This window comes from Aquarana catesbeiana, linkage group LG04 (assembly GCF_042186555.1).
Source record: "Aquarana catesbeiana isolate 2022-GZ linkage group LG04, ASM4218655v1, whole genome shotgun sequence".
Taxonomy (NCBI): domain Eukaryota; kingdom Metazoa; phylum Chordata; class Amphibia; order Anura; family Ranidae; genus Aquarana; species Aquarana catesbeiana.
In genome coordinates this window covers 410,618,552-410,642,643 of record NC_133327.1, presented here as the reverse complement: position 1 = coordinate 410,642,643, position 24,092 = coordinate 410,618,552, and the positions used below count along the sequence as shown (strand labels likewise).

Below are 24,092 nucleotides of genomic sequence, written 5' to 3'. Positions count from 1 at the left end.
ACAGGCTGTGATGTCCCATTTTTTTTATCAACAATGGCATGTCCCAATGACCAACTGTGAGATGCCATTGTTATGTATACCCACTTGCTGACCAAGCATTGCTACAGTGCGGGCCGGCTGTGCAAAATCACATTTTGCATTTCCAGGTAGAGGGTGCCCGACTGGCTGATAAAGGCATATTCTTGCATTTGCTCAATTTAAAGTCCCACTTACCTTTCCTTTTTACATGTTCGATAGGGATGGAGGCATTTGATTAGCAAATAGAGGCGGTCCCAGAGTTACAAACATCCGACTTACAAACGACTCCTACTTACAAACGGAAGGAGACAACAGGAAGTGAGAGGAAATCTACCCCTAGGAAGGGAAATTCACTCCTGTAAGAGCTATTATGGGAAAAAGGTGTCTACACTGAAGCTTTATCGCCAATTGTTTGCACAACAACCCAAAATTTTCAAAATCCAATTGTCATAGGGACAGAAAGTGAGGTGAAATCTTCTGAAAAGGGACACAGACCGCAAAACAAACATTACAGGGGTGTTAACCCTTCCCTATGCTTTTCAAAAAACATATATTTTTGGCTGTAGCTACACTTAAAAAATGTACCTGTTCTGACTTACAAATTCAACTTAACCCTTTCATGCCTAAGCCTATTTCTGACATTTGTTGCTTACAAGTTAAAATCCGTTTTTTCTGCTAGAAAATTACTCAGAACCCCCAAACGTTATATATATATATATATATATATATATATATATATATATATATTTTTTTTAGTAGAAACCCATGTGAATAAAAGGCGATTGTTGCAATATTTTATGTCACACTGTATTTGCGCAGCAGTCTTTCAAACGCAATTTTTGGGGAAAAAAGACACTTTCATGTATTAAAAAAAAATAAACAGTAAAGTTAGCCCAATTTTTTTTTGAATAATGTGAAAGATGAAGTTCTGCTGAGTAAATAGATAGAATCTCCATAGGCGACGCTTTCAATTTTTTTTTTTCAGGTTACCAGGTTAGAGTTACAGAGGAGCTCTAGTGCTAGAATTATTACTCTCACTCTGATGATCGCAACGATACTTCACATGTGTCATTTGAACACTGTTTACATATGCGGGCGCGACTTACGTGTGCGTTTTCTTTGCTGCACGAGCTTGCGGGAAACAGGGATGCTTTAACCACTTCCGGACGTTACCTTACATCGCTTCGCCTTTTGGCCACTAGAGGCGCCTGCGCCCGGAGACAATGCAGGCACCCATAATCACTCATGACAGAGGGAGAACCCGGATCTGTGTGTGTAAACACACAGATCCTGGTTCTCTCAGGGGAGAGGAGATAGATCGTGTGTTCATTCAAAGTATGAACACCGATCTCTCTCTCTCTTTCCCTAGTCAGTCCCATCCCCCCTACAGTTAGAACACACCTAGGGAACACAGTTAACCCCTTGATCGCCCCTAGTGTTAACCCGTTCCCTGCCAGTGACATACAGTAATCAGTGCATTTTTATAGCACTGATCGCTGTATAATTGTCAGTCCCAAAAATGTGTCAAAAGTGTCCAATTTGTCTGCCACAATATCACAGTCCCAATAAAAATCGCAGATCACCGCCATTACTGGTAAAAAAAAAATAATAATAAAAATGCCATAAATCTATTCCCTATTCTGTAGACGCTATAACTTTTGCGTGAACCAATCAATATATGTTGTGATTTTTTTTTACCAAAAATACGTAGAAGAATATATATCGGGCCTAAACTGGGGAAAAAATTTGTTTTTTAAAAAAAAAAGTGGGATATTTATTACAGTAAAAAGTAAAAGATAGTGTTTTTTCAAAATTTTCGTTCTTTTTTTGTTTATAGTGCAAAAAATAAAAACCGCAGAGGTGATAAAATACCACCAAAAGAAAGCTCTATTTATGGGAAAAAAAGGATGTCAATTTTGTTTGGGTACAGTTCCGCATGACCGCGCAATTGTCAGTTAAAGCGAAGCAGTGCCATATCGCAAAAATTGGCCTGGTCATTGAGCAGCCAAATCTCCCGGGGTTGAAGTGGTTAAAAGTGGTTTCCAGCTTCCTTCCAGTCTCACTCTAGCTGTCGGAAGTGCCAGATCGTGGCTCGGGTCTCACGGTGGGACGGGAGGCCCGGGAAGATCGGTGGAAGGAGATGGGAGGGGGGGACATCCCCTCCCACCCCTTTGGGATAACAGCTTTTAGCCACATCAGTTGTTATCCCTAAAGAGCCGACCACCCGCTCTAAAAAACAGTACCGGGGGTATGCCTGCAGCTGCACCGCTTTTACTGCTTTCTTTGGGATTATGCATGTGGGTCCATGCAACACTCTGCACAGAGTTTTCACATTATTTTCATATCCAGTCATGGCTCACCTTTACATGTTTTCTGTACACTCTATATTCATACACTTCCTTTTACTTGCTCACATTTTCCATGGTATAATGGTTTATACTTACCTACATCAGTATTACTATATGAGAGTTTTTTGTAACTCATTCATTTTACAGAAATTTTTGGAGATAACCCTACCACCGTGCTTACATTCTTGTATGTTTATGAATTTCTTGTTTTTTGTTCATATATGTTCAATAAAATATATTGTCAATTTTAGTACTAATCGTTAATCAATTGCCACTGTTATAATCTCCCCTGTACCTCTATCAACCAATTTTAAACCCTACCACCATTCAGCATACATGGAGATCTCTATTCACTGGGGACACTGTGTGCGTACGTGCCGCGTGCCGGTTTTACTCCCTCAGCTCCCGGGACGGGCAATTCCAGTGACCCCTGTTTTACAATACTGCATGTTTCTCAAGTTTAACCGTATGTAAGTATCTAGGATTGGACATGCCTTTCCTCTTTTATTCAATCCTCCTCTCGATGTTTAAATCTAATATTAGATTTATTGGCACTTATGTCTCTTTCAGACATGTTGAGGCATCCGCTCCTGAGGAAGTGGATTTTTACCACAAAACACATCAAGCTTTATAGGATGCAGCAATGTTTTTAACACACTATCACTGTCTGTACAGATTATGCTATATATTTCTTGATATCATCTACAACTCCACAATATGGAGCATTCACTATTCAACATATCAGCAACTGGAATGTGCTGCTTTATCATTCATGTGATCAGATGGAATTTATTCATGCAGTATATATATGCTCTAAGGGCCCTCTGATTCCTACTGTATCAAATTGTATTGTATTTGTACTGTTTACCCTCAAGTTGTAAAGCTCTACGTAAACTGTTGGCGCTATATAAATACTGTATAATAATATATATATATATATATATATATATATATATATATATATATATATTTATATATATATATATACACACAGTATCTGACAAAAGTGAATACACCCCTCACATTTTTGTAAATAATTTATTCTATCTTTTCATGTGACAACACTGAAGAAATTACACTTTGCTACAATGTAAAGTAGTGAGTGTACAGCTTGTATAACAGTGTAAATTTGCTGTTCCCTCAAAATAACTCAACACACAGCCATTAATGTTTAAACCACTGGCAACAAAAGTGAGTACACTCCTAAGTGAAAATGTCCAAATTGGACCCAATTAGCCATTTTCCCTCCCCGGTGTCATGTGACTCGTTAGTTACAAGGTCTCAGGTGTGAATGGGGAGTAGATGTGTTAAATTTGGTGTTATCGCTCTCACTTTCTCATACTGGTCACTGGAAGTTCAACATGGCACCTCATGGCAAAGAACTCTCTGAGGATCTGAAAAGAATTGAATTGTTGCTCTACATAAAGATGGCCTAGGCTATAAGAAGATTGCCAAGACCCTGAAACTGAGCTGCAAGACCATACAGCGGTTTAACAGGACAGGTTCCACTCAGAACAGGACTCGCCATGGTCGACAAAAGAAGTTGAGTTCCCGTGCTCAGCAGGTTGTCTTTGGGAAATAGATGTATGAGTGCTGCCAGCATTGCTGTAGAGGTTGAAGGGGTGGGGGGTAGCCTGTCAGTGCTCAGACCATACGCCGCACACTGCATCAAATTGGTCTGCATGACTGTCATCCCAGAAGGAAGCCTCTTCTAAAGATGATGCACAAGAAAGCCCACAAACATTTTGCTGAAGACAAGCAGACTAAGAACATGGATTACTGGAACCATGTCCTGTGGTCTGATGAGACCAAGATAAACTTATTTGGTTCAGATAGTGTCAAGCATGTGTGGCAGCAACAAGGTGAGGAGTACAAAAAAAATTGTGTCTTGCCTACAGTCAAGCATGGTGGTGGGGGGGGCGTGGCCTAGCGCGGCATGTGAACAGACCTGTTCACCGGAGCTCCCGCTGTTGATCCTCCTAACGATCCTATCCTCGCTGTTCCCGGCGCCTAAAAACCGCAATATTCGGTAGCTACAGCATCCCTGACACCCCAGGACATAGATACGGCTGCAGTGTGGGGGTATGATGACCCGTGGGAACCGCGGAGAAGCCGCGGCCTCGGCCGCTCAGGACATCCAAGATGGCGCCTGGACATCTCAGCCGCAGAGAACGCCACGAGGCCAGGACAAGAAAGCAGACCAAGGGGGTAAGTCACAGAAACCCCCTAAGGCCAAAGACCAGCCCAGGGACATGCTATACTATACACAGAAACTGGCAGGCTCTGCAGACTCCACACAGACTAACACACAGACCCCAGCAGTGTCAGTGGAGCAAGCAAGCAGGGAGGACACAGAAAGGCCAGAAGACACAAACATTATGGACTCTGTTCCGGATCCTATGCCAGGCCTGTTTGATTTACAAGTGGAAGACAGTCCCCAACCTACACTCAGTGAAATCTTGCATGCAGTCCATAGATGCACTGCCTCAGTGGATGATCTTAAGGAAAAATTTGGGGGACTGAAGGAGACCGTCTCTCTCCTCCGCCAGGACATTCAAAAAATTAGGGAGAGAACCACAGCAGTGGAGGGGAGAGTAAGTGACATGGAAGATCAGATGCCTCATCTAACCAGAGATGTGCGGGGGGCTGCACAACATGCACACCAGGCCTTTGAAAAGACTGACGACATCGAGAACCGCCTGAGACGCAATAACGTTCGCATAGTGGGGCTCCCAGAGAAGGTGGAGGGCAGGGACCCCACAGTGTTCGTTGAAGAGTGGCTGCAGGAAATATTCGGTAAGGAGGCCTTCTCTCCCCTGTATGCGGTGGAACGGGCACATCGAGTGCCGCCACGACCTCTACCTCCTGGAAATCCCCCTAGAGCGATGCTGGCCAGGCTCCTCAATTATCGTGACCGTGAAGTAGTGCTACGACTAGCCAGAGAAAAAGGGGCCGTGCAGTTTAACGGAACCAGAATCTCCTTTTACCCCGACTTCTCAGCCGAAGTGCAACGCAGGAGATCTAAATTTGCGGATGTCAAGAAACGGCTGCAACGCCTACAGTTCAAATATGCAATGTTATTCCCTGCCAAGTTGCGAATTACAGCTGGGGATCAAAACCACTTTTTTGAAAACGTGCAAGATGCTGCTGAATGGCTGGACCGAAACGAGCAAAACATGCGTCGACGCAGACGCGACAATGAAGATGGATGACTTTACTTGGTCAGTTCGTCACAGAGATAAATGGCGCCCTCACTACACAGTCACAGTTACTCCTTACACAGAGGACTTTTTTCCTTTTTTCACCTAGCACCAGCGAGGAAATTTCAATGTTATGAGCTCACTGCAAGTGTCGAATAACCACTTGGGTGGCCGGCGGATATACTCCGCAACTGAACTTTACGTGTTGCCACTGTTGTTATGGCCTGAGATGTTGTGCCCTGTTGGCACGGTTGGGGCCTATCAAGCCTCGCACAATCTGCTACCCCTCCGCGTGGCACAACCAGCGGGGAATGTCTCACAAGTCCTTTTTCTTTTTCTTTTTTCCTGGACCTACTACCTGGTTCACCTTACTCTGCAATTGAATTTACAGTTTTTCTGTACCATTTTGTTGCATCTCCAATATCTAAACTGCATCACCAGCGAACCCTGTGCTCCAGATGGCCGGCTGGTCACTTTAGTCTATGCAAGCATTGCTGACTGGCAATTCCCGGAACTGCCGCAGGACAATATGAGACCTCACCTCACAGATGAGAACTGGACTGAACTTCTGCAATGTCTGATACACCCATGGTGACCTGGAATGTTCGGGGAGTGAATGATCCATTGAAAAGGTCCATGATCTCAGCCGGACTGCGGAAATTCCATCCGGCTGTGATTGGCCTGCAGGAAACCCACCTGCGGGATGATACAGTTGGTTTCTTGCAATATGCATGGGTCGGCAAGGCCTATCACTCCACTTACTCCGCTTTTTCGCGGGGAGTAAGTGTACTGATACACAAAGCCCTAGTATACCAGGAGCTAGACTCCTTAGTAGATATATCTGGTAGATTTGTATTCTTGCACTGTAAATTGTATACGATTACCTTGATACTAGCTTTTGTATATGTGCCCCCTCCATTCTCCAGAGAGGTATTGCAATTGTTAATTTCTTATTTAGCTAACAAACCGGATATCCCGGTATTAATAATGGGTGACTTCAATTGTTATCTAGACCCTAAACTGGACAGGCATCCACCTGTACAGCCTCCGGGGGGTGGACGGGGCACCGCTCTCAGTCGCTTACTTGCAGAAGTGGGATGGATAGATATATGGCGCAATCGCAACCCCGAATGCAAGCAATTTTCCTGTTTTTCCAAGACACATGGGTCACTGTCACGTATTGACTTATGTATAGGTACCCCAAATCTGGTAAGCAATATAACCAAAGTGGAATATTTTCCACGAGGAGTGTCAGACCACTCCCCACTATCTTTGTGGTTAACTACTAGACCCCCCAGCAACCTACCCAAAGCCCCGTGGAAGCTAAATGCCTTTTGGTTAAAGCTCTTTGTTTCACAGGAGGGAATAGCAACGCAGATTGAGGGCTTCTTTAAAACACACAGATATTTACACGATGCTCACTTGAAATGGGAGACTTTTAAGGCACATCTGAGAGGGATTTTCATCCAGGAAATACGACAGGTTAAGCACAACTCCTCGGTCCTGCTAGAACAGGCTGGAGACTTGGTAAAGCAACTAGAAATTGCCTATATAACTGATCCTACTGACCCCACTAGGGAGGCATGGATGTCGGCCCAGGATTCCCTGGACCGGCTGAGATCCTCCACTGCAGAGCGTAAAAGGTTCTTCACGAAGCTAGCATTTTATGAGGAGGGGGAGAAGACGGGCCGCCTACTGGCAAAAATCGCACGATCACAACAGCAATCACCAGCCATTGGGGCCATTCGGGCTGCCAATGGGAAAGTAGTCAATTCCCCGGAACTTGTCATATCCGAGCTGGCATCCTTCTATGAAGACCTATATAGGCCGAGGGATGCTTACTCGGATGCAGAACTAGCAGAATATATGTCTACGATTGATCTGCCCTCGTTGTCGACAGCAGTACAGAAACAATTAGATGCCCCGATAACCTTGGAGGAGCTTCGGGTGGCGGCCTGCTCTTTTCCCACGTGTAAGGCACCGGGTGGGGATGGCCTCCCTATGGAGGTATTCACTCAGTATGGAGAACAGATACTCCCCGAACTATTAAAAGTGATCAACGCTTGCCTGGACACAGGCAGACTTCCTGATTCTATGGCAAGGGCAAATGTGATTTTACTTCTCAAACAGGGAGGGGATCCGGTTGACCCCGGCTCCTATAGACCTATTTCATTGCTCCAGAGTGATGTGAAGATCCTTGCAAAGGTCCTGGCGCTTCGGGTCAACGGGGTCATCTCCTCCATTATACACCAGGACCAGGCAGGCTTTATGCCCCAAAAGTCCACAGCCACCAATTTGAGAAGACTGTTCCTTAATATGCAGCTGCAGGCAGACAATATGGGTCAGAGAGCACTGCTATCCCTAGATGCCAACAAGGCTTTTGACAGCGTTAGCTGGACATATCTCTGGGCAGTATTAGACAAATTTGGGTTTGGGAAACGGTTCATAACATGGGTTAAGCTGCTGTATGCGTCCCCTCAGGCCAATATTCGAATGGCAGATAGGGTCTCGCATGCCTTTGCTCTGGGCAGGGGGACGAGGCAAGGCTGCCCTCTGTCCCCACTGCTTTTTGCGATCGCGATAGAGCCCTTAGCAGCCCTTATAAGAGACAGCGACCGGATTCAAGGGTTCCATTACGGGACACTGCATGAAAAGATAATGTTGTACGCAGACGACATGTTACTTTTTCTGGGAAACCCGAGCAATTCACTGTCAGAGGCCATGTCAATAATAAAACTGTTTGGTCACTACTCCGGGCTAACCATCAACTGGTCTAAGTCAGCCCTGATGATGCTGGACGGGGGCCATGGGGTTGCGCTTCCTGATCATTGCCCCATTCCTCTGGTCACTAGTTTCAAATATCTGGGCGTACAAATAGCGCCCAAGATTGGAGACTACTGTTCCCTAAATATATACCCCCTGCTTTCACGCTTTCGTGATAAAATAAACACATGGAATAACTTAAAAATGTCCCTGGCAGGCAAAGCCAATTTAATTAAGATGATTCTAATGCCTCAATTATTATACTTCTTGCACAATACACCGGTAGTAATCCCCCTAAAAATCTTTAGAATAGTAAATACCCTTTTTCGTAAATTGCTATGGAACAATAAACATCCCAGAATTAGACTAGAACAGTTACAGCAGTCTAAGGACAACGGGGGGTTGGCGGTTCCCAACCCCTGGTTGTACTACATAGCGTCCCAGTTGCAGCAGTTGGTTGGCTCCATGGCTCCAGAACCACAGGGCTCGGCAGCACGGTTGATGCTGCTTGCCTCTGGAGCAGAAACTATCCCTATGGGTCTTGAGGCCCAGCTATTTGCGAAATCTAACAAAAAGGCCCCAACCCTGTCGCTGGTACAGAAAATATGGAATAAAGTTAGACAAATCCAGGGGGTACAGGGGTTCACGGATTTCAGTCCAATATGGGACAACCGCTCCTATAGTGAACTGGGAAAACTAAACCAAAAGTCTAGATGGTGCAAGCACGGGGTAAAACTACTTTCTCAAATATTTGGGAACGGTAAACTGCTCCCTTTCACAGAACTACAAGCCAATTTCAACCTACCGAATAATATGCTTTACTCATACCTTCAGTTGCGACACGCGGTGGCTGCGCAGGGGACTGCCGTTGAGTGGATATTGTCACCCACTCCGGTATTCCATGTGCTACAGTCTAGTAAGGAAACCAAAGGAATCATATCCCAATGCTACCAGATGCTGCTGGTAAGACACTTACGGGCTTACCCATGCAAGGCGGCTCCTGCCTGGGAGAGGGACCTTGGCCAGATCACAGATGAGCAGTGGGAGGAGGCTCTTCAAGCCATATCCAATTGCTCCCTTAACGTAGCACAAAAGGTCTCCCAATTGTTCATAGTTTTGAGGGCACATTACACCCCTAAGAAGTTACACAAGATGGGCAGGGCGACAAGCCCTCTATGCTCCCGCTGTCAGCAGCACGATGGAGACCTCATTCACCTACTATGGCGCTGCCCGAAGCTCCACCGTTACTGGAATGGGGTGCTAGACACGCTCAATGGAGTATTTCAGACAAAGGTTCCCATTGACCCTAAGTGTTGCTTGCTGGGAGTCCTGGAGGAGGAGATCCCGGAGGAGATGGATAGGGTGGCTTTCTCCAGGGCTCTATTCCAGGCCAGGAAACTTATCCTAATGGGGTGGAAATCCACAATGCCACCCACCAGGGGCTCCTGGGTGGAACACATGGGACAGACCCTTATCAGGGAAAAACTAATATACCAACACAGGGGATGCCCAACTAGGTTTGAACGTATTTGGTCAAAATGGCTGGACACACCGGGACTGAGTCCAAGAGAGTTGGTGATGTCTAGACTCCTGCAATCTCTTTAAACCAGATGAAGGGGAGTGAAATGGACTGCATAGCATAAAATAACACGGGCGGTGATAGCCAAAACAGGGAAAGCTGTGTTGTGGATGTTTGGAAAATTGCAACAGATTGACAAATCAGGTGGTATAATTACTGTATACATGACCGTGAACCTAATTGATATTACTGATGTAACTGTAAATGTAACATGAAGAGTGATTATTGCTGGACTATATGTGAAAGTTCAATAAAACCTTTTCTGATTTAAAAAAAGCATGGTGGTGGGAGTGTCATGGTCTGGGGCTGCAAGAGTGCTGCCGGCACCGGTGAGCTACAGTTCATTGAGGGAACCATGAATGCCAACATGTACTGTGACATACTGAATCAGAGCATGATCCCCTCCCTTCGGAGACTGGGCCGCAGGGCAGTTTTCCAACATAATAACGACTCCAAACACACCTCCAAGAAGACCACTGCCTTGCTAAAGAAGCTGAGGGTAAAGGTGATGGACTGGCCAAGCATGTCCCCAGACCTAAACCCTATTGAGCATCTGTGGGGCATCCTCAAACGGAAAGTGGAGGAGCGCAAGGTCTCTAACATCCACCAGCTCTGTGATGTGCTCATGGAGGAGTAGAAGAGGACTCCAGTGGCAACCTGTGAAGCTCTGGTGAACTCCATGCCCAAGAGGGTTAAGGCAGTGCTGGAAAATAATGGTGGGCACACACAATATTGACACTTTGGGCCCAATTTGGACATTTTCACTTAGGGGTGTACTCACTTTTGTTGGTTGCCAGCGGTTTAGACATTAATGGCTGTGTGTTGAGTTATTTTGAGGGAACAGCAAATGTACACAATTATACAAGCTGTACATTCACCACTTTACATTGTAGCAAAGTGTCATTACTTCAGTGTTGTCACATGAAAAGTATAATAAAATATTTACAAAAATGTGAGGGGTGTACTCACTTTTGTGAGATACTGTGTATATATATATATATATATATATATATATATATATATATATATATGCTTCGTTCACACTTTATGACAATAAACATGTCTATATTTTTCATCCAACTATCCAACGGTCTTGTCATTTGCCCTGCATGAAGTCCCAAATCCTTCCCTCTCAAATTCATTAAACAATTGGTCTTGGTCGCTAGAGGACATACCGATTCAAGAATGGGTTATGATATACAATGGGACAGGCTGTGATGTCCCATTTTTTTTTATAAACAATGGCATGTCCCAATGATCAACTGTGAGATGTCATTGTTATGTATACCCACTTCACCAAACCACGGTCTGCTACAGTAAGGACCGGCTGTGCAGAATCCAATATATATATATGTGATTTTGCAATTCCAGGTAGGGTGCGCCCGCCCGGCTATGCTATCACTAGCTCCAGCACATGCCGCTCACCAGTTCCCAGCAAATTATTTATGGCTGGGACCCACTTATCGTCAGAGCGAGTGACAGGAGAGAGCTTTGTGTATGCAAACAACACAAAGCTCTCTTCTGACAGCGACGATGTGCCAGTTTTTGTTTCCCTGAAAAAGCAGGGAATAAAAACTGGCACATCCCTTAGTAAAAACACCACACAGTAGACACAATAAACATAGTTAGGCACACATTTAACCCTTTCATTGCCCCAGATGTTAACCCCTTCCTAGCCAATGTCATTAGTACAGTGTCAGTGTATATTAACACCGATCACAGTATTAGTGTCACTGGAGATGTCAGAGGCAGTTAGCCAGTTAACACAAAGTGTCAGTTAGTGTCAGATTCCCCGCTGTCCTGCTATAAGTCGCTGATCACTGCCATTGTTAGTATAAGAAAAAAAAAATAAATAAAAATTCCAGTATATATCTCATAGTTTCTAGACGCAATAACTTCAATGCAAACCAATCAATATACACTTATTGGGATTTTTTTTCACCAAATGTAGCATGTAGCAGAATACATTTTGGCATAAAATGTATGAAGAAATTAGATTTATTAAATTTTTTTTTAATATGTTTTATGACAGAAAGTAAAAAATAGTTTTTTTTTTTTTTTTAAAGTATATGCTTTTTTTCATTTATTGCGCAAGAAATAAAAAACTCAGTGGTGATCAAATACCACCAAAAGAAAGCTCTATTTGTGGGGAAAAAAATGTTTTGAATTTTGTTTGAGTACAGTGTGACATGACCGTGTGATCACCAGTTAAAGTAGTGCAGTGCCGAATAGCAAAAAATGGCCTGGTCATGAAGGGGGTACAATCTTTCAGAGCTGAAGTGGATACAATGGACATGTTCATTTACACAAATAAAGCCTGGAATGCTGCGATCAGGAGTTTTATAAACGTTTTGTTTTATTTTCTCCTTATGGCGCTGCAAGCCAAATTTACCTGGCAGTTTGGGGGACATTTCACAGTTCAAACAGGTTCACTGTAATTTACCTTTCATGCCTGTGTAGGACCCATTTATACTTTGGTACTTACAAAAATTCATCCTTGACTTTAGGACATATTGATAATCAGTGAATGCAACAGTCACCAAACATTCACTATAGGTGACACTGTTTTACCGGCAACTACTGTTATTATAATTACTGTAATTGGGATACATGCACCAGGAATATTCACCTGCAGTAAATGTTTGGGGAATATCACCTTCACTGCAAGAATGCTCCCATGTGTTTTCAAATTTTTTTTTTGTACTTTTGGACATGATGTTTGGTATGCTTTTCTCCAGAGTAAAGAGTATTTCAAGCATGAAAACACAAGCTTTTTGCATGCAGAACGTTTTATATTTGTCTTGCTGAAAACAGCAGCACACCTTCAGTAAGTAGGATTAAAATAACCACATATACAGTAAATGCACAGATGAAACCATACTACTGAAAATGAAAAAAACTCTCAATAACTTTATGAGTTTTTTAAAGAAACCCTTTCACCAGATCATTTATTTTAACAATCTTCCCAATCTTCTTTAACAATCTTCCAATAACATTATACATTTAACGCATTTTATGCCTGTAAATGCCTTTTCTGTGTACATCCAACTAGAGCTGGGCGATTTTCTCCAAAAAAACCCTGCGATTTAAAAAAAAAAAAGAACTAGATTCACGATTCAAATTGATTTTTTTTCTTTCTTTGATGGACACCACGCCGGTCCTGAGGAGCTGCGGGCAGGAGTTTTTAGGCGAAGTCGTGGCTCCGGCTAGTCCACGGCATCCGGCCTCGCCTAAAAACTCCTGCCCGTGGCTCCTCAGGACCGGCACGGTGTCAGCGCCGGTCCTGGTTAAAAAAAAAAAACTAAAAAATCGATTTGCTCAAAATTTGAATCAATTTGACCTCTCAACTCGATTCAAGATTCAAATCGATTTTTTTCCCAGCCATACATCCAACCACTATATTTCATGTGATGACAGCAGCCCAGCAGCTTCACAAGTGTCTCTCGGGTTAAACTGTATAGTATTCTCTTTCATTCCTTGGCTGCTACATAAAAGAATACGTAGGGAGGTAAGAAGAGGGACAGAGGAGCTGGGCCAGCATAGATAGTAATTGGAAAATAAGAGGGCTATGATGTCCAAGGAGAGAGGGGCTGCTCTAAGGAACTGACACTTTAAAACAGAGTTAATTTCCTGGCAAGAGACATATCAGTCAATAAACATTTTTCTGTAAAAGAAAAATGCTGCAAGTAAGCATTTGAAATTCTTGATTTTTCTGTGTTTACCTGCAATTTTTAACATGCTGACAGGGTCTCTTTAAGATGTGTTATTGCATGCCTAAAGGTGTAAAAGTGTCTTTACTCAAATCTATCATCTGTAAAAACATAGGATACAAATCACTCAGCCATCATATCTGGCTTCTTCAATCTGCTGACTACCAATGTCATGTCTCGCTTATGGGCCTAGTTATGACAAGAGCTAAAAGCAGTTAAATTTGAGTCAACCTGGACATCTAGAAATTATTGTAGCTATCTATCAAGTGGTGATAAAAGTGAATGAAGATTAAGCAGAAAATCACTGGTGCATAAACTAATAATGTTTCTTAAGTATCTATAGAGCTACATGTGCAAACATTTAGAAATTCTTGTGTAAATGCAGCAAGCATTTAGGTGCATTCATCTTGAGTTTTTCTGTGACATAAACAAAAGCTCTAGCTGTCTATAAATGGGGTCAAATACTACATTACTACCTAAAAATGTGTAATGAATTACTATAAAATCTTATTAAAGCATTATCTAAATCTAATCAACTTTTTTTCTGTTTGTAAATGTTTTTTTTATTGAGTTTCCAAACAAGACAATAGAAATGGCAATATCAAGCACAATAATAAACTGCCACCATAGTCAGTGTATATAAGAATGATGACATCAGAAAAGAGGAGCTAGTCAAAGTCCCATAAGAAGTTCCACAGTAATTAAGAGTCCATCGCTGGGGTGTAGAACAGACCATATTCGAAGATGAGGGCAATCAGCAAATAGTCTACGAGACAGACCAACACTGTAGACCTGGTAGATGGGTCGGGCTGATTAGACAGTAACCTTGAGTAAGAGCTGGCAGTCCAACAACAGTACCGAAAATGCAGCAAAATAGAGAGACATTTAAATAAGCGAAGGAGAGAAAAAAAGTAAAGAAGGGAAGAGAGTAAGTTATCAAAAGTATGTCTGTCCAGGAGTCCGCCAGGTTATCAATCCAGTGCCACCTCTAAATGTCCGGTACCTGCAGGTAAGAGAGCCACGGAGTCCAAACCTTTAGAAACAGGGATTGTTTATCCTGTAAGGCACTTACAATCTTTTTATTTAGCGTAATCCAAGTTAACTTTCGCTTCATTAAAGCTAAGTCAATCTCTGGGGTCAATCTTCCGCTGCATGAGGAGGTACAGTGTACAGGATATGGAGTGAGCAACCCACAGGAGTAGTAACGTATCAATTATCTATGTGATATATCGCTCCTCATATGATAGAAGTGCTTGAGCCACAAGTCTATAAGCCTGGTAATCCCCACATAGAGGGTATAGCAGCTATTTAGTACTCAGCTTATTGGAAATATTTGCACTTTACTTTATCCTGGAGGTGCTGCTACGGACTATGTTGTTTCACCATGGATCATAGATCCCACTGTTAGTGTCACACATGCACCTTGACCCTCTGATTCCTGCCTGGATCCATACCCCTGGTTCCTTCCCCTCTCCCCCCTTTTTCTCTCATGGCTCGAGCCTCCACGGGGCTGGCACATGCTTGCTCCACATAGAACACAGCATTGCTACAAAATACTGGCTTGTGCCAAGTGGATGCAACTTGTCCCAATTCACCTGGCATCCGGACGTTTTGTGTAATTTGTTACATGTTTTATGTTGTACAAGTTTCCTGAATGTTATTGAATCATTTGGCCTGTTTCAACAGACATGCTGAATATGTTTGTATGTTCCTTACTTACAACCTTGGCCATCTCACCATGTTTTAATTGATTTGTAACCAAATAAAGTATTTATACCTTAAAAAGTGGTTTGCACCTTCATCACTTGGGTAGGCCTTCTTTTCTCACCCCCCTCCTGGGGTACTTTTATTCCATGTCTGTCCAGGAGTCTGCCAGGTTATCAATCCAGTGCCACCTCTAAATGTCCGGTACCAGCAGGTAAGAGAGCCAGGGAGTCCAAACCCTTAGAAACAGGGATTGTTTATCCCGTAAGGCACTTACAATCTTTTTATTTAGCGTAATCCAATTAACTTTCGCTTCATTAAAACTAAGTCAATCTCTGGGGTTTTCCAAGCAGTAGCTATAGCGATTTCAGCCGCTAGAAATATATAATAAACTAAAGTCTGCGTGTTTCTCTGGCTATTTTGTGTTGTGTAGAGAGCTGAGCCTGCCTGACCTCAACCCCTGAAGCAAGAGGGCGACACAGGTACATTTTAGAGAGGCATTCTGGAGATACACTTTATACCCTGCCTCAATCAGGGCAATGTCCTTGTGGATAAGTGCGGTCCAGGTTTGCCAAACCTCTGCCTCAGGGGCCATGCCTAAGTCCCTCTCCCAAGTTAGTTGATAGGAATGTTCCGATGAGTGGGAAACAAATAACTTGTACAACATGGAGATGCAGCCACACTGAAAAGTCTCCTGTGTACATCTATTTTTCTGTGTTCGAACTGGGAGGTTGGGGCTTTCTCTTTGCAAAGTGTATCGGGGGAGCGCATCTCCAAATTCTGTACAAAGTATGGGGGGGGGGCGCACACATCTAAGATCAAGAAAGTGTCCTATACAGTAGGGCCCCTTGTTCATCCACCAGCTAAACTGGGTAGGAGACATACTTGACGGGAATTGAGTGTTATTGAAAAGGGGGACCATGGGAGAATGAGGGAAGGGAGAGGCTACCGTCTACAGGTTGAATCCCACAGGCTAATAGAATGGGAAAGTGTGGGGCACATAATTGCCTTGCTGTGTTTTGAGGGAAGCCAGAGCACCAAGTCCATAGGTAGTGGAGAGCAGTCTTGGGCCTCTATGAACACCCAGCCCTGCCTATATTGGTTAAAGTGTAGATGACATACAGTACTTAGCATAAATGAGTACACCCCAACAGACTTGTCAGAAAACCTTTACTTTCCTTTCAGAATCAAGATTTTCTATGGGACACTATACTACAAAATACTCCCACAAATGCGGGACATTGATTGCAACCAAGATTTGTTAATTTGCACACACAAAAAGGTATTTTTCCTAAAAAAATTAATTCAAGAACATGTTGCAAAAATGAATACACCCCAATGAAATTCTTAGGCAACAAAATCCTAATTAACAAAATCCTACAGGTGAGTCTAATTATTCAAACAGGTTTCCAGCAGACAGTTGTTTATAAAAGGGCATTACTGAACAAAGAAAAGCTCTTCCCATTTTATGCTGTCAGCAACGGCACCACATGGAAGAGAAATATCACAAGGCCTGAGAAATAAAATAATTTCTGTACACAAGAAAGGTGAAGGCTACAAGAAGATCAGCAAAGCTTTACTTATGAGTTAGAATACTGTAGCAAAAGTGATACAAAAAATTAACATAGATGGAACTGCAACCATCTCACAGAGACGTCCAGGCTCCAGGCTGTCCATGTCAACAGGAGCGTCTTTTGATGAGAAGGGTTGAAGAAATTCGCCATGCAAGTTTACTGCAGTTAGCTAAAGAAGTAGAAAGCCAAACTGGGGTGATTGTTTCCGTGACACAATATGGCAGACACTGCAGAGGAATGGCATGCATGGGTGTCGTCCACGAAGGAAGCCTCTCTTAAAGCCCATGCACAAAAAAGCCTGCCTAGATTTTGCCAGGGCACATGCTGAAAAAGAAAAAGACTACTGGGACTCTGGAGTGATGAGACCAAGATAAATGTTTTTGGAACTGATGGCTTCAAAACTGTATGGTGTTGCAAAGGTGAGGAGTACAAAGAAAAATCAAAAATACATGGTGCCTACAGTGAAACTGGTGGCAGTGTCCTTTTGTGGGGCTGCATGAGTGCTGCTGGTGTCAGGGAGCTGCATATCATTGATGGTATCGTGAATTCACAGATGTACTGCTCTATATTGAAAGAGAAGATGCTATGATCACTCCGTGCTATTGGTTGTCATGCACCTTTTCCAGCATGACTATGATCCAAAACACACATCTAAGGTCACTGTTGCATTTCTAAAGAAGAACAGGGTGAAAGTGATTCAGTGGCCAAGTATGTCTCCTGATCTGAACCCAATCAAAAACACATATAGGAATTCTGAAGTGACAAGTTAAACATCTCTCTCCATCCAGTATCCAGGCTCTTTAAGAGGTCGTTCTTGAAGAATGGAAAAAGATAGATGTTGCAATATGTCGCCAACTTTTTCAGTTCATGCCTACATGACTTGGTGCTGTCCTTACAAATCATGGAGGTCATACAAAATACAAGATGTAGTAGTTTTGGTTGTGGGGTGTATTTTTTTTTGTATCAACTAATTTGAGTAAAACTGAAGATTTTGTAATCTAAGTTATATTATTAACCTTACTTTCATGTAATGAGCTAAACAAATGTTCAGTAAAACTCGGATTTATCAAAATTTTGGAAAATGTTCTTGTGTACATTGAGATATTAACTAAAATATTACTTTTCCCCTTGGGGGCTTCTAATCAACTTTTTTTTCCACCCTTTGTTTTTACTGTTGTGAAGGTTGATATTTTAGAGTTGATATACTAAAAAACACCAACAGAAATTTCCCTTACCTGAGGCAGGCCAGAGATGATACAATTTCTTTCCTGAGACCCATGGAAAGAAAATCGCTCATATACCGCATCACCACAGTCAGTGTTGATGGGGGAATCCCTCCCATGAAGTTACTGTGTTCTCCCAGCAGGAGAAATCCCTACTGGGAACACAGTGATTATTGCTAGCGGAAAAAACAGACGAAAGCTGTGTAATGATCAGATTATCGTATGATCACGTCCAAAATGTAATTTTCCATCCGGTTATCTCATTGTGTGGATGAGGCTTTAGGCTGCCCATAGATGGGTAGCTTTATTTCAATATAGTCCCCCATCCACAAACAGCAAGGTAGATGAAGGAACCCTCCCCGCTGCGCTATTGTATTCTGACAGCAAGGACTCCTTTGCAGTCAGAATACATTGGTCCGCTCTACAGCTGAATGGATGCAGGTTCTAATTGAAGAAACATTTTCCAACAGTCGCGTTCAAACACAAGTCAATCATTAAATCAACTTCTAAATCAACTTCTATCAAACAGGAATGGACACAGATCAACGTTAGTGCAGTTCCTGCTAAGCTGGACGAATTTCAATCCATCTATAGCCAGCTTAAGACTAGCCATAAATGGGAAGATTTCTCTGTATATCCCTAGACACGTTTTCACTTAGCTTTTTTGATTTTGCAAAGTTTTTCTTTAGGCTGTTGGAGTCAACAGGACCCCAAGGCTCACATTTTTGCCAAGTTAGCAGAACAGGCACCTTATGTATAAAATAGCTGTGCAATACACATGCTGCATTGCCTCAGTAGTGAAAAAACTGTCTGATGTGATTCAGGCAGGCATTTAAACACATACGTAGAAGGAATACAAACTAACTGTTTATCTACTATAAACCTTTCATATACTGAACACCCACGAATCTGTTTGTATTCTTTTGACAAACCAAAAGTTCACCCATTTATACCAGTATTTCTCAGCTCTATTCGTGTGTTTAGTTGAACCTTATAGAGTATATGGCTAATAAGGAAAAAGCATGTGGGAAATCATAGCATTGGAAAACTAGTAATTGGCTTAGTAGTATTGTTGGTGCCAGCATAATAATGACACACGAGAACAAAGGTCATCATATTTATGTTCCTGACAGTTAAACTTTCAATGTTCTTGTTCAGGGTACAATTCTATCCATCAGCAAGGACACCAAGTCATAAACATCCAGAAACTCTAACATAATTAGCATCTACTGCATTGCCGTATACAATGTAGCATACCAGAAAAAAAGAACTGCGTAAAAAATACACTGTATGTGTAAAAAATGTATACTTTTACTATACTATACTATATACTATACTATAGTACTTATACTATAATTCTAATAAATAATATAATGGTCTAGTACTGTGTCCAGACAGTGGCAAACTCCACTTATTGGCGAATCCTATTGCAGTCTATGGGTGGTAAATTTCTGTTTATAAATTCTGCTAATTTTTAGGGCTAGTAGTCAAGCTACTTTTAAGAAAGGCATAAGAAATTGGACACTGCCATGGGTGACATGTATCAATAAAAAATATAAAAATAAAAAAAACATACAGCGGAGACAGCGTCTTTTCATGCAGCATCGTAGGCAACTTTTTTGTAATTCTTTATTTTCAATTTTCAAGTACAGCCATACAGAAGTTTACAAAGTCAGTACATACAGAAAAAACATCAATGAACTGCCTGTGTATAAAATATGCCATTGAAAGTACAACGCATGCGTGTGCATCACTGCAGCATTGATTATACACTATAAAATTTCTATGAAGGTGAATAATAGGTTACAACAGACAAGCTTATAGCCTGCTTAATATTTTATTGAACCTGAAGTAATTACAGTTGGTCCCAACTAAATATAGAAGACCTGGCTGACATGGAACAAAGATCAGAAAAAAACAAGGGGTTGGGGGGAGGTTAGCAAAGAGAAGAGGGAAGTAGCTGCATGAAGACCTATGGGGATCTGTATTGGGTTAGCAGAAGATCCAGATTTGAATAGCCACTATTAGGTTTCATGCATTAGGGCAAGATACTCTGTTGAATAAGTAAATATAGTCCAAAAGAGCCAAGTTTTATAAACTTGCTCCTCTTCGGAGTTAGCTTCTACCATCAACTCTTCCATAATTTAGAGTTTGTTGACCTTGGATAACCATAGGATAATTGGAGGTTTAGTTTGTTTCCAGTAGATTGATATACAAGATTTGGCCGCAAGCTGATTGGCTACCATGCACAGCTGTGCCAGATTGTGAGTGCACCAGCTTTAGTAAATCTACCCCTAAGACCCCTTTCACACTGAGGCATTTTTCAGGCGCTTTTGGGATAAAAATAGCACCTGTAAAGCGCCTGAAAAACACCTCCCCTGCAGTCCCAGTGTGAAAGCCAGAGTGCACACGTATGGAATGCAGGGTTGAGAGGTTTCGCTACGTATGGAATGCAGGGTTGAGGGGTGCGCTACGTATTGAATGCGGGGTTGAGGGGTGAGTTATGTAAGGAATGCAGGGTTGAAGGGTGCACTATGTATGGAATGCAGGGTTGAGGGGTGCGTTATGTAATAAAGGCAGGGTTAAGGGGGGGCTATGTGCAAAGTGCAGGGTTGAGGGGTGAGCTTTGTATGGAATACAGGGTTGAGGGCTGTGTACATCTAAGTTCTCCATCCCCCTAAGTACAAAGCTCTCCCCCCAGATTCCAGTTCAGAGCTTAAAGAGCTTAAAGCAGCTAAACTTACAGGATGTCCGTACAGGCTGCAGGCTTCACGAGGAGCTTGTGCCTGTGTACATTCCCCGCCCCCCCCAGCTCTCACTCCTCTGCTCTCAGAGATGTGTAGAGCAGAGAGGGATCTGCATGGGCACCGACAGAGGAGCTCTGTCACTTGTAAATATAGGAGCAGCGCTTCTGTATTTACAACTGACAGTAGTGAGCAGCTAACAAGTGGCGGAACTCCGGCGGACAGCAGCGCGGGCTCAATTGGCAGCTGCATTGGGCCCCCCAACAATGATTGGGGCCTGGGCAGCTGCCCTATTTGCCCTGCGTTAAAGACGGCCCTGCTCAGATGATAGTAAACTTAGAGGACTTTTTGACTTTATCCGAGCTGCAGTGTTTGCTGCATAGCATAAAGAGCTCACTAAATTATTGACTGAAAACTGAACATTCCTAAAATTGCTCTTTATGCTTCACATATTTTGCTCATGGAAAAGCTGTATTAATACTCATTTCTTCTGACGTCACTAATGTTTGTAGCTGATCTGTGATTTGCCAGATACAATATGACTTTGGTACCAGGCTTGGGTATGAGATAAATACTATTATACATTATTGGCTTATAAACTAATTGCAGGATCAAGATTTTTCTAAACGTGCTAATGCTATTTCTGTTCAGACCCAATGAATATAAAGTGCCTCACAAAAGTGAGTAAACCCCTCGCATTTTTGTAAATATTTGATTATATCTTTTCATGTGACAACACCTGAAGAAATGAGACTTTGCTACAATGTAAAGTAGTGAGTGTACAGCTTGTATAACAGTGTAAATTTGCTGTCCCCTCAAAATAACTCAACACATAGCCATTAATGCCTAAACGGCTGGCAACAAAAGTGAGTATACCCCTAAGTGAAAATGTCCAAATCGGGCCCAAGTAGCCATTTTCCCTCCCCGTTGTCATGTGACTCGGTAGTGTTACAAGATCTCAGGTGTGAATGGGGAGCAGGTGTGTTACATTTGGTGTTATCACTCTCACTCTCTCATACCGGTCACTGGACGTTCAACATGGCACCTCATGGCAAAGAACTCTCTGAGGATCTGAAAAAAAAGTTGTTGCTCTACATAAAGATGGTCTAGGCTATAAGAAGATTGCCAAGACCCTGAAACTGAGCTGCAGCATGGTGCCCAAGACCATACAGCAGTTTAACAGGACAGGTTCCATTTAGAACAGGCCTCGCCATCGTCGACCAAAGAAGTTGAGTGCACATGCTCAGCGTCATATCCAGAGGTTGTCTTTGGGAAATAGACGTATGAGTGCTGCCATCATTGCTGCAGAGGTTGAAGGGGTGGGGGGGGTCAGCCTGTCAGTGCTCAGACCATATGCCGCACACTGCATCAAATTAGTCTGCATGGCTGTCATCCCAGAAGGAAGCCTCTTCTAAAGATGATGCACAAGAAAGCCAGCAGTTTGCTGAAGACAAGCAGACTAAGGACATGGATTGCTGGAACCATGTCCTGTGGTCTGATGAGACTAAGATAAACTTATTTGGTTCAGATGGTGTCAAGCGTGTGTGGCGGCAACCAGGTGAGGAGTACAAAGACAAGTGTGTCTTGCCTACAGTCAAGCATGGTGGTTGAAGTGTCATGGTCTGGGGCTACAAGAGTGCTGCTGGCACTGGGGAGCTACAGTTCATTGAGGGAACCATGAATGCCAACATGTACTGTGACATACTGAAGCAGAGCATGATCCCCTCCCTTCGGAGACTGGACTGCAGGGCAGTATTCCAACATAACGACCCCAAACACACCTCCAAGACGACCACTGCCTTGCTAAAGAAGCTGAGGGTAAAGGTGATGGACTGGCCAAGCATGTCTCCAGGCCTAAACCCTACTGAGCATCTGTGGGGCATCCTCAAACGGAAGGTGGAGGAGCGCAAGGTCTCTAACATCCACCAGCCCCGTGATGTCGTTATGGAGGAGTGGAAGAGGACTCCACTGGCAACCTGTGAAGCTCTGGCGAACTCTCAATGCCTAAGAGGATTAAGGCAGTGCTGGAAAATAATGGTGGCCACACAAAATATTGACACTTTGGGCCCAATGTGGACATTTTTACTTAGGGGTGTACTCACTTTTGTTGCCAGACGTTTAGACCTTAATGGCTGTGTGTTGAGTCCTTTTGAGGGGACAGCAAATTTACACTGTTATACAAGCTGTACACTCACCACTTTACATTGTAGCAAAGTTTAATTTCTTCAGTGTTGTCACATGAAAAGATATAATAAAATATTTACAAAAATGTGAGGAGTGTACTCACTTTTGTGAGATACTGTATATATGCACACTGCGTAGATCAGCTGATAAAAGACCCTGCTTTATTTAAATGTATAAACCTTTTGTTTCACATAAATAGCTAAAGTTATGAAATAACTGATTTGGTGTCTGTACCGATATATATTGAAACACTGAGATAATTATGAGAGAACAAATAAGCAATAGTTTTAAGTGCCTTATGTTACATTCACTAATTTACATTAAGCTCTATTTATTGTGGTTCCCCTCCAGCCATCATTGATCAGTTAGTGCTGTTAACTCCTAAAGAGGCTCCATAGACTTGTTACTTATTGCTAAAAGTGCATACTCATTAAAGTGTTACATTAATGACAGGTTAATGAAATTTAGAAGCTTTTTATTTGTCTGCCCTTTCAAAAGAGTAGTTGCTATTATCTAGGCACACATATCATAATCAATCAATGAGAAGGTCCCTAAGGTACATGCTAAAAAAAGAACTATAAAAAAAAATACACAGGGAGCCAAGATGGTTAATTACCTGTTGAGAATACACTTCCATAAATGAACATGTCATTTTGAACTTATCAAAACATCTTGCTAGCTGGCCCTTTTTTGCAGCATATGTTGCAGACACCCCAAAGACATCCTCAGTTCACCCAATCAGTGCCCAATATGTAGATCTTGTCAGAAGAGCAAAGGTGAATGCTTATCTGTTTCACTGTAATATGGCACCCGCCAGATGAAATGTGCTTTTCAGTGTTGAAAGGTTGAAGCATATAACGATTTCTGACAGGTATTTACTGTAGACTGCAAAATTGATGCAACTATTTCCAATCAGGCCTTGCAGGTTCAGTTTCTCTACCTTTACAAGGAGCCCCATCTAGATACAACCGCATGACACCCAGGCAATAGTGATTAAAGTGGTAGTAAACTCAGTGTGCCCAATCCTGTTTGTTTTAAATGGATC

The 24,092-nt window shown here is 42.6% G+C and overlaps 1 protein-coding gene across 1 annotated transcript in view; it reads right to left on the bottom strand.

Annotated features, from left to right (window-relative positions):
* The window catches only part of AKAP7 (A-kinase anchoring protein 7), a 414,244-nt gene that overhangs the window by 56,488 nt on the left and 333,664 nt on the right, over positions 1 to 24,092 (bottom strand). The gene's annotated exons all lie outside the window — the stretch shown is intronic.